The sequence below is a fragment of the Prionailurus viverrinus genome, chromosome D1 (genome assembly GCF_022837055.1).
Source record: "Prionailurus viverrinus isolate Anna chromosome D1, UM_Priviv_1.0, whole genome shotgun sequence".
NCBI lineage: Eukaryota > Metazoa > Chordata > Mammalia > Carnivora > Felidae > Prionailurus > Prionailurus viverrinus.
The window spans coordinates 109,284,276-109,295,795 of record NC_062570.1 but is presented as its reverse complement, the minus strand read 5'-3'; the positions used below and the strand labels follow the sequence as shown (position 1 = coordinate 109,295,795).

General features: G+C 37.4%; 1 protein-coding gene across 2 annotated transcripts in view; it reads left to right on the top strand.

Moving 5' to 3' along the window:
* The window catches only part of RTN3 (reticulon 3), a 61,758-nt gene that overhangs the window by 522 nt on the left and 49,716 nt on the right, over positions 1-11,520 (top strand). The gene's annotated exons all lie outside the window — the stretch shown is intronic.

Below are 11,520 nucleotides of genomic sequence, written 5' to 3'. Positions count from 1 at the left end.
AACGGGGTGTGAGGCAAACAGGTTGGGGGCGGGGAGATATTCTGGGGAGTGGGCGTTAACGCCGAGGCACAGCAGGTGGGGGAGAAACACCATTTCGGGGGAGCCGTCGGCTGAACCGGGGTGATTTAGTGGAGGATTAGAGAGATTGAGAGGATTGGGGCAGGTTGGTTGCAGGAGAGCGAGCTGGCTAGGGTTTTGAAGAGATGATGGTGCAAAGGTTGCACTGCGGGTTTACAGACAGGTGTTGACATAGTCGGAAATTCGTGGTAGTCTTCCAGAAATATAGAAATATTTTTTGGTTTCCCGTGGGGGAGGATCAGGACGTTTGATGGAAACATGGGAGCCGTTTTCCATGCTCTTTTCCTGCGCCTGTAATTTTTGTTGTGGTTAGACTCCCCAAATGCTCGCTTTTCTGAGGCTCCGAGGTGAGACGAGGCGTGATGAGAATAGCTCCGGGAAGATTTGGGAGGGAGCAGCTGATGGTCCAAGATGGATCCGTGGCTGCATCTGCAACACAGCCCGCTCGTCACTGGCGCGGCGTGGGGGTGGGGACAAGCAATCAATTGCTTATATTCTAGAAGATAATAGAGTCATGCCAAGCCATCAACACATTTTGATTTCATGCTCTCTATGGGCCATTATTGATCGCAGTGTAACAAAGGGGAGTGTTTAGCGCAGAAAGGGGGGAGGGGGAGAAAAATTAGACAAAGCAGGAGCTGGTTGAACCCCCTTCTTCTGTCTCTCTGTGAAAGACTAGGAGGCAAGCTGCAGGCCGCTTTTAGTTTCCATTGTATACGCGTTTGCCTGCTGGTGGGAGCTGGCTGGCAAGCTCCCCTCGTGCAGAGATCTGCAGTGCAGATGCCTTCTTGAGGGCAAAAAAAAAAAAGCACCATGAGCAGGTGGTGGTTCTTAGAGGAACTCAGTCTTTGAAAAAAAGAAAAAAGAAAAAAAAAAAAAACCTTTTCGTCAAAGGAAGGGGGCCATAACCCGGGGAAAGTACAGACGATTTTGCTCTGCATTTAGTTACCTTAAAGGATTTTGAGCGGGTTTAAAATACTCCGTTGTCTCCATTGCCAGAATCTTGGGTTGATTGTTCTAAAGAACGTGGGATTTCTGATCTTGGCTTTAAATATTCTCTAGATGTTCTGTTTTGTTTAATCTCTGCACCCAAAGTGGGGCTCGAACTCACGACCCCAAGATCAAGAGTTGGATGCTCCACCAACTGAGCCAGGTGCCCCTTTTCTCTAGTTTTTTGAACACTGGATTTCCACATAAGAGCTTTGGGACCCTGTTGGATTTTCCAGTGTGGTTATGGCCATTTTGATAGAGACAGTATCAGAGGAAGCTTCTGCAAGGTCAAGATTAGCTGTCCAGATAAAGGAATGAGGCAGCAAATTTAGAACCCTTGTTCCCTTTAAACGGCCAGCGTTTCTCCTCCAAATTTTTGTGTTCTGGGCAAAGGTCCAGATGAACAACAGCTTCCCTATAACTTAGCAACTTGGTGTTTTGGATTTAATCACTTGTCATTGCTTACTGTTTGGTTGTTGGCCCTTTTGTATAGACCTTTTGATTCTTCGTGATTTTAAATTCTTGATTCACCTGCAAAATAGATAGATACTCTGTCTTACTTAAGTTCTCATTTGTTGTAGATGGGTATTAATATTATCTAAAAAGCATTAATACAGTTTTGGTGGGCCTCATTGGTCGGGTCACTACTTGAAAAGTTGAGCTTAAGATACTGTAATGTGTGCTTAATCATTCCATTGGAGAAGCTCTTCCCCCTTGTAGAATGTTTTCTCCATATCTCAAAGGAAATGTCCTAGGCTTCTGCACTACGAAAATAAGGTGAAGTTTGTTATTCCACAATTTAACCTATTTAAAATGGACACTTAAAAATCTACCTCGATTGTTTAAAAAGTCTACAAGTGTTGATTGATGTCAGCCTTCAGCTTTCACATTCTTTCACCAAGCTCCTCTTGGTTTAAGAGACTTTCAAAATGTGGAAAGGGTGGTCGCTTGGTGTCCTGCAGGAAAAAGTTTTGTCTCAACTGACCTGTCTAGTAACAGCTTTTAGAAATATTAGTTACTACCTAAAGGTAGAGAATGAGTGATGACACTCTCTGGTCTAATGCCCAGGTGCTAGTGCAGCCAGCAGAGTATGCTGGGAGAAGGTGGTCAAGGGCCAGAATTGGCATCCCGATTTTCTGCCTTTGAAGAAAATCAAAGATGTCAAAGGCAGAAGTTTGAGGTCAAGGTAAAAGAGACTTAAATATTTAGTGTTTTTTCAGAAGGGGGATTGCCTTTATTAGACACCAAGTATAGATACCATGTCTGAACTTTGAAGGTTTACTGTCTTTTTAAAGCGTTTAATAGTGTTTAAAATCCTACAGCTTGACAGAGACTGCCCTTTATTATTGCTCTGAATATCATGATGCCAGAATAAAGCTACATTTCTTGTATCTGTTCATGGAAATTAACTCAAAGCAAAAACAGCTTGGACAGTTAAAAAAAAGTTTTTGCTTTAAATCCTTCTTTTCTCACTCGTGAAGCTTAGTTGTCCTGTGTACTTTTTATGGCATCACTTTCACAGTTTATTCTATTATGTCAATCAAATACAAGTATGTAATTTGTATTTTCCATCTTAACCCTTAGGAAGGAATCTACCTGTTTAACACTGACATTAACTGTATTATATTCATGTCACATTATCAGTGGCAGTATGACATGGTGATAAACATGCAGATTTGAGCTCCAAAGGCATATAGATTTCAAGCGTGATTCTGTCTTTTAATGGTTGTATGACCTTGTGCATATCCTGAGCCTCAGCAATATGACCTAGGCAAATTTGCTTTGTGCCCTGAAATCCTCACTTTCACTGAATAAGAGTACCTAATATTTGATTCATTTATTTGCAGGTTACAAACTGTTTGCACATAGATAAAAAATGTCAGTTGAATTTCAAGTGAGAAATCATCATCTTCCTCACAATGAAGGAAGATCTTACACCACTTTCCTCTTTATAAAAGTGGGTGTTGCAGCTTTTGACCCTTCACATTAATGTCTTCTAAGCTACCAGGCCTTTCACTCAGCCAGTCTGTTAAAAGGAAGGTGAGGGGCAGCCAAGGTGTTTTGTAGATAGCTTGGCATGACATCAGTATGCTTAAGTATTGGGGCGCCGGGCTGGCTCATTCAGAAGAGCATGCGACTCTTGAGCCCTACGTGAAGTGTAGAGATTACTTAAATAAAGCTTAAAAATATATGCTTAAGTATTTTCTGCAGCATTCTGACCATAAGTGTGTTACAATACACTGTCAGTGAAAGCAAGAAAGAGTACAGGAGACAGCAAGAATGGTCATGTCAGTATGGTTTACATTTGCCTATTGACTTGGATGGTTTTTATTCCCCAGAAATAAAATGTTTCTTTTAATACTGTTTTTCTTTTAGAGTCACATTCACAAATAGTTTAACCACTCTAATCTAGTCTCTCATGTGTGACAAGCATACCTTAACCCTAAATTGAAATTTCTAGATGATTGTTTATGAAATCGCTGGTAAGTACATCAGTGTTTTTACATTTTTATAATTTGAGATGGCCTAAAAACAAAATAAGATGAATACTATTGCTTTTATTGTATTTTGTGGTAAGGAAATTATATACTCATCCTGATCTAGGACTCACTGGTTTATTTATTTTATTTTATTTGGGGGGAGGGGCTCACTTACCTCTTTAATCCTGTGTGTGTTTCAAGCACTTGTAAATGAAGTTTAGTAGTGAGGGAGTTGGTGACATGTCATTGAGGTTTAGGGAGAGTTAAGGTTTCCAGTTTTTTTGAGGCTGTTTGTTCTATAGAAAAGCACTTCCCTTTAGCAGTAATCCTAGAACTTAACCGTTTTTGTAATTCCAAGTGGAATTATAAAAGGCTCCAAATAAATGAATAATTACACATATTTGTTGTATGTACTTAATAGTTTATGTTCAGCTTTACTGTTAATGATGAATTTTATAACTGCCTCCAAAACTTTACAGGCTTGTGAAAAATATGTTAATTTAATAGTAAAGCTTTTTAGATAAAAATTATCAAGTTGATATTATGTTTATATAATTATCTTATTCAGAAGCTGCCCAGGAAACTGACTTGACTTTTTACTCAGTTCATTTATTGCAGCTGTTAATTCTAGAATTATTTTTGGTCATTGAGTATGCTACAGATGTTTTGAAAAATTGTATATGCCACGTAAGTTTAGCTATAATCAGTATTGCTTGTGATTGCGTCATTGAAGTCTTTTACTGCATTCTTGTGACTTATGTAAGACATTTTTACTCTGTGATAGTGCAGTTTCAGAGAGAATCCCTTTAAATACTGTATCAGATTGGTGTTTGTTTTATTAGGAAAGGGTGTGTCAGAAGGTAGCCTTCTCTTACGATTTTCTTTTTTAATTTCGAAGAAACATACTTACCTATTTTCTCCAATCAGCTGTTTTATTTCTCCCTGTAAGCATATCATCATAACCTAACCAGGAGAGGCGGTTGGAGCTTTCTGACACGTTCCTCATTGGCACCTTGCCCTTGAGGATATTGAAGGGTATCCTGGAAAACTTTTTTAGCAAAACTGATACAGATGCCCTTTTGTCCTGTTACCTGAAAGCATTTCAGCAATGCAGTGTCTTTTATATAGGAGATAGAAATATTTGATTTTTATATCTTATCTTTGTGTATTGCTTTGTAGTGTAAGTTGTGCCCGTACATTAACTTAACAAATGTTTGAGCATATAGTAAAGCTCTTTGGGAGATAGGCAGGTAAAACAGATATCTGTATCTCTGGAAGCTATATTCAATAAGAGAAAGACTTGTGTTATGTCTATCTATGACATAGATAGTGATATAAGCGTCATTTTACAGATGAGGAATCAGGCTTAGGGAGATTAAGTGACATGCCTAAACGTCTGTTGCTGTAAAGTTGAGGGTAGGATAAAACTAAGGGATCATTGAGGGTCCAATTCAGTTCTCTTTTGAATACACATACTGCCTCTCTTTAAAATTTGAAACAACCTGTGATAAAAATCTTTCAGTCACCCTCTTCACTTCAGTTATTGGTTGAACTTAAAAAGTTTAATTTCTGACTGTATGTTAAACTAACAAATTTAAATAAATAAATTCTTTAAAAATTTAATTTTTGATCCCATGCTTCCTAAGCCATGTGCCGTATTGCTCTGCTTTTCTATAGAAACTTCTGTTGTGCTCACTAGTTATTTTCCACATTTTAAATCCAATAGCCACTTCTTAGTCCTCATCTTAAATGCCCTATCAGCAGCTTCTGGTAAAATTGATCACTTGCTTCCTCTTTGAAATAATACTTTTCCTTTAGTCTTCCACGACACCACATGCTCTATCACTGGCTGCTCCTCCTTTGTGTCTTTTGCTAGTTCTTCTCCTCCTCCTTCACCTCTCCTTTTTTTTTTTTTTTTTTTGAGATACAATTCACATAACATAAAAAGCACCATATTAAAATGTTTATATATATATATATATATATATATATATACACACACCCAAGGTTATGCAACTATCACCACTGTCTAGTTCCAGAATATTTTCATCACCCCCAAAAGAAACCCTGTACCTGTAGCAGTCACTCTCCATTTCTCCCTTCATACCTTGGCAACCACTAATTATTGGGATTTCATATTGCTAATTCTTTTTTTGTCTCCCCAACATCTAAAATTTAGAGTGTTCCAGGACTTCTCAGAACTTTTCTCTGTGCTCTGGTCTCATTTATGAGAGCCATCTTGTGGTTTGAAATACCATCTGTAAATTGGTGACTTCCAAATGTTTATCTTCAGTCTTCATGTCTATGGGCATCTCATACTTACTGTGTCTAAACTTGAACTCCTGATCTTTTATAAGTCTGTTCTTCTCACAGTCTTGTGCATCTCAGTAAACAGTCATTCTGTCCATATTTTGCCCGAATCAAGAAGCTTGAAGTCATCCTTGACTCCTTCCTTCATATGACATCAGCAAATCCTATTGATTCTATGCTCAGAACATATCCAGCGTCTAACCATTTTTCTCGACCTCCGTTGTTACCCTGGTCCAGGCTGCTATCATAGCTCCGCTGGATTATTGCATTTGCCTCCTAACTGGTCTTTATACTTTATCCCTTGCCTCTTTTCAGTCTGTATTCCATACAGCAGATGGTGTAAGCCTGTGAAAAACATAAGTCGGATCATGTCATTCATGGGCAAATGCTCCAGTAGCTTCTGATCACACTCAAGAGTCAATGCCGGTCTCACCCTCCCCCTTGCTCACCCAGCTTCAGCCACAGTAGCTTCCTTACTGTTCACATCAGGAACACTCCTCTACCTCAGAGTGTTATTTGCTGTTCACTCTGCCTAGGATGCTCTGCCCCCATATATCTTCACAGCTTTTCACTCCCTCACTTTCTTTAGGTCTTTGACCACCTTATCTAAATCGAACAAGAAAAAACACCTTATAGGGCTCCACTCCTTTGTATTTCTTACCATCTGTCATATCTGTCACAATCTTACTATATTTATATAGTATATGATCTGACTTACTTTGTTTATTGTCTGTCTTCCACACTAGATACGAGTTCCATCAGAGTAGAGATTTTTGCTGTTTTATTCACTGCCTTTTTTTTTTTTAATATTTATTTATTTAATTTTTTGAGAGAAAGAGAGGAGGGAGGGGCAGAGGGAGAGAGAGAATCCCAAGCAGGCTCTGCGCTGTCAGCACAGTGCCTGATGCAGGGCTCAATCTCACGAACCATGAGATCATGACCTGAGCCAAAATCAAGAGTCAGATGCTTAACCGACTGAGCCACCCAGGCGCCTCTTCACTGCTCTATTTCTTTTTTTTTTTAACGTTTATTTATTTTTGAGACAGAGAGCATGAATGGGGGGAGGGTCAGAGAGAGAGGGAGACACAGAATCCGAAGCGGGCTCCAGGCTCCAAGCTGTTAGCCCAGAGCCTGACACGGGGCTTGAACTCACGGACCATGAGATCATGACCTGAGCTGAAGTCGGACGCTTAACTGACTGAGCCACCCAGGTGCCCCATTCACTGCTCTATTTCTAATATCTGAGCAGGACCTGGTGCAAAGCAGGCCCTCAGATATTTTTGGATGAGCAACTAATCATTTTTGTTAAGCAACTAAAACTAGTCCTTGGTTTATAATAGGTGTTTAATAAATATTTATGAAATGAATGGTTGGAGACATTTTATTCCCAGAAAAACAGGCATATAAACAAAGTAGTGCATAAGCTTTCACAGAGTTCATGAACTGCTGTGAAATTGTTCATAAACCACAGATGAGGAATGTTTGGTTTTTGAAAATCAAATTAGGAGCTTTGCAAAAAACTTATTCCTGTGGAAATTGATACATTGACATGGTGCTAAGAAGAGGGTTTTTATGTAAGCCCATAAAACTGTATCTGTAATAAATATATCTTGTGTTTAAGATTGGCTTCTTTATGTCTGGACTTGAGGTATTTTTCACTAATGGTTTTAATCCAGAAAAGTCTCTGTTTTGTAACCACCTGAATGCCACGTTTTGGTGTGTTAGACTCCATTTCGAATAAGGACTCAGTGGTAGGCTAGTCTGATGTGTCAGGATTTTTAAATATGTTAAAATAAGTCTAATTTCCATCTCATTCCTAAAAAAAATATGAGATTTTGATTCACTACATTGATCTTGAATACTATTTGGAGAAGGGTAAGACATTTCTAAAAGTAAATGTAGTGCTGTTTTAGAAATTGGGTCATTAAAATATTTGTAGCCAATTTCCTATTAACACAGTCCATTTAGTTTCTGTTAGACTTTCTATTATGTTTCTTTTGCAACAAGAGTTCTGATTGTTCTTCTCTTGGATTATATATACATTTATTCCATAAATGTACAAAGAAACCCAACTCTTTTAGTGTTCTAATAAAAGACTTAAAGTAGGAAGTGCTTAGTGACTTGGCTTCCAGAGAGTACAGTACGGAAGGATGGGGGAGAAGTACTACCTGGAGAAACCTGGCAAACTCCCTCAACCAAGGGATCAAGGTTAACATCTTCAGTGGTAAGTCATATTGAGATAGTATATACCCTTGATATGTTAGAAGGAGGACCCTTCACCTAAGTTGTAGTCTTCCCCAAAACCCAAAACTCCAGTCTAACCATGAGAAGAACATCTAAACATGAGACAAACCCAAATTGAGGGACATTCTGTAAAGTATCTGACAAATGCTCCCTCAAAACTGTCAAGACCATCAAAAGCAAGGAAAGCCTGAGAAATTGTCATAGTCTAAAAGAGACTAAGGAGACTTGATGACAAAATGTGATATGGTATCCTGGATGGGATTTTGGAACAGAAAAAGGGCTTTAGGGAAAAAGTAATGGAATGTATCAGTGTTCATTAATTGTAACAAATGTACCACCATATTAACATAACTTGTTAACAATGGGAGAAAGTGAGCGCTGGATAGAAAGCAATACTCTACTACCTTTGGGCCTTTTCTGTAAATCTAAAATTATTCTAAAATTAAAAGTTTGTTTTAAAGAAACCCTTAATCATGAAATCAGAATTGCTTTGGGAGAGGCAAGGAGGCCCACTTTCACTACTTCTCTTCAGTGATGCAGTAATAGAAAAAATATAAGGGAAAAATGGAATAAATTTTGGGGAAAAAATTGGTCTGCTTATCCCTGGAATTCTGATAGGAGAGAGGGCATTAGTTGGCTTAGTTTAGCATTTCTACTGAAATGATATGAGTTATCATCAGGAATTGTGGTCACGAGAAAGAATAGAAACCCTTTTCGAGGAGCCTACCTTTATAGGCAAACAGGAAAACTAAGTAATGAAAAGAATATTTAATTTTAACGTTAGAGAGAAAGATGTTTGAAAGAGCTGATGGATTTCTAATTTTCATTATATGAGTTTTAGATAAAGTTTCAAATACTACTTTTCCTTATGTATTGAAAGATGCCTTAATAACCGAACCTTGTTTCTCTGTGTAAAAATATAGTTTGTATTCTGCTGGTGTTGAAGGACAGCTGTCACTAAAATAAATAATTTGTTGGAATAATATTTTAATGGGGGTTAGAAAATTCAAACAGTGAGATTTATTTGGTTTATTTCCCCTCAATAATAAATCAAAACCGAAGTCTCATGTACAGTCCAAAGCACCTCTCTTCCTATTCCCTCTGCCCCCAACAGTATCTGGCACAGGCTTGACACAAATTTGAAAACCTACTCTAGTGTGCCCTTTTGCTCTCTTTGCACCTGTTTTTCCACTTCTCACCCACTCAGTATGCTGCTAGGGAGAGAAGGGTTAAAAGGTAGGGGACAAGATCTTATTTTACTGGTCTGATGAAGTTTTAAAACATAAACTTGACTAGTAAATTTTTAGGTAACTAGCATATAAGATAGGTAATCTGACTGGTGGATAGAATTATATAAAAAGAAAGGCACAGACTTCCAGGAAAAGTGTGGATTTGAATACTGATTCTTGACACAAGCTTCAGGTTTTCATTTTTTTTTTTTTTAAATCATAAGTGAGGTTTGTAATGATTTCATTTAATATGCATAGAAGTATTTAGTTCAGTGTCTATCAGCATTCAGGACTCAGTAAATGGAACAACCTGTTTTCAAAGTGGCATGATTTGTGTGTGTGTGTGGTAGTTTTGACAGTTGCAGATTAAAGTCTTACGAGGATTAAAAATCTAGTGGTGTGAAGACTAAAAAGATTATTCACTAAAATTTTATTGGAAGACCTGTTAGAGATCCCATTTGAGGTGTCCTTTTTCTCCTCTCAGGTTGCTTACCTGTTCCTTGTAAGGAGAGGGCAATTAGAAATTAGAAATTTAGAATTCTTGAAAAATGTATGTCTATAACAAAATTCAAGAAAAAAATACAAAGAAAATTAAAAACCAGTGAGTAGTACCATCCAGTTAACATTTTCATGTATATTTTTTCATATATGTATGAATATATGTATATATATATGAATGGAATGTCATACATATAAGAATTTGTATGTTAAAATTTTCCATTAGGAGGGGATGTTAGGTAGAGGTAGATAGGCAAGTTCACAGGATCTGTTTTGGCAAATTGTTACTGGTTATCTGTGTTTTGTATCAGAGTAGATGTGATGCATAAGAATTTGTGTGTTAAAATTTTCCATAGGAGGGGGTGTTAGGTGGAGGTGGATGGGTAAATTCATAGGATCATTTTTGGCATTGGGCTTTTTCAGCATTTGGTTTTTGCTTATTCAAATTTAAACTCATCATCTGGTGGAGATTTAATGTTGAAGGTAAATGCATATAGGGATGAACCCATATGGAAACATTAAAGAAACCTATAGAAATGCTTGCTTTAAAACGAAGAGAGATGGGGTTCCTGGCTGGCTCAGTTGGAGGAGTGTACAACTCTTGATCTCAGGGTTGTGAGTTTGAGCCCCGCGTTGGGAGTAGAGATTACTAAAAAAAATAAATAACGGAAAACAGTTTTTCATTTGTAGTGGCAAATGTGGTGCTTTATCTTAAGATGATTAAAAAGCAATGAATTTTAAAAGTCTGGTCTTGAGTTACTGAATTACTGCTACTTGTCCACTAAACTGTCTTGGTGTTATGTTCTCCATATTTGTTGACTAAGTACTTACAATATAGCTATAGCCCAGTCCTTTAAAGCAGTCTCCCCCATTTTATTTCTAATGTTTGTAAAAACATGTTTATAATTGCAAGGAAAAAAGGAGGTAACAAGTAAAGGCCAGTATGTTTAGGGGCATTTGGGGGGAGGTTGCTTTTCCCATGCTATTTTTATTAATTTTTTTTCTGTATTTACTGAAAAGATAATTTATATGCTTTGGTTTGTTTGTTTGTTTTTAAAGGGCCAAAGGTTGTAGTTAGAAGCAAATCTCCCCCACCTCAAACCTTAAAGTCCCTTTTGCTAGTCCCCTTTGTTGCCAGTTAACAAACGGGGGCATATGTATATATCTCTGCCCTTTGCTTTTTCATCAACTGTATCAACATACATAGCTGTGCCTTTATTCTTTTTCATAGCAGCAAGTATTCCATTGTTTGGATGTAACTAGTTTTCTGTTGGTGGTCATTTTGATGATTCCTAATATTTATGACCACTGCTTTTATAAATATTCTTATAAACATGTTTTTTTTATACTCTGTGACAATATTTTATGTTATATTCCTAGAAGTATAACTGGCCAAATTCAAAAGAATATTGATGGTTGGTGGGGATAGTACGTGCATTTAAAATTCTGATAAATGTTGCCAAATTTAGAGGAGTATAATTTTAGAAGGTGGAAGGTTTCTCATGTAGTCCTGTTTGCCTAGTGGATTATTTGTGATTTTTTTTTTAACGTAATCAGGGTCCACTTTGCATATTTGCCAAGTATATAACTTTAAATGCTCATATTAGTGACTAACTCTTCAAATGCAGTTGAAAATAGTTAAAAGGAAATATCAATTAGTACTAAGATTCTTATTTTTTCTTTCCCAAAAA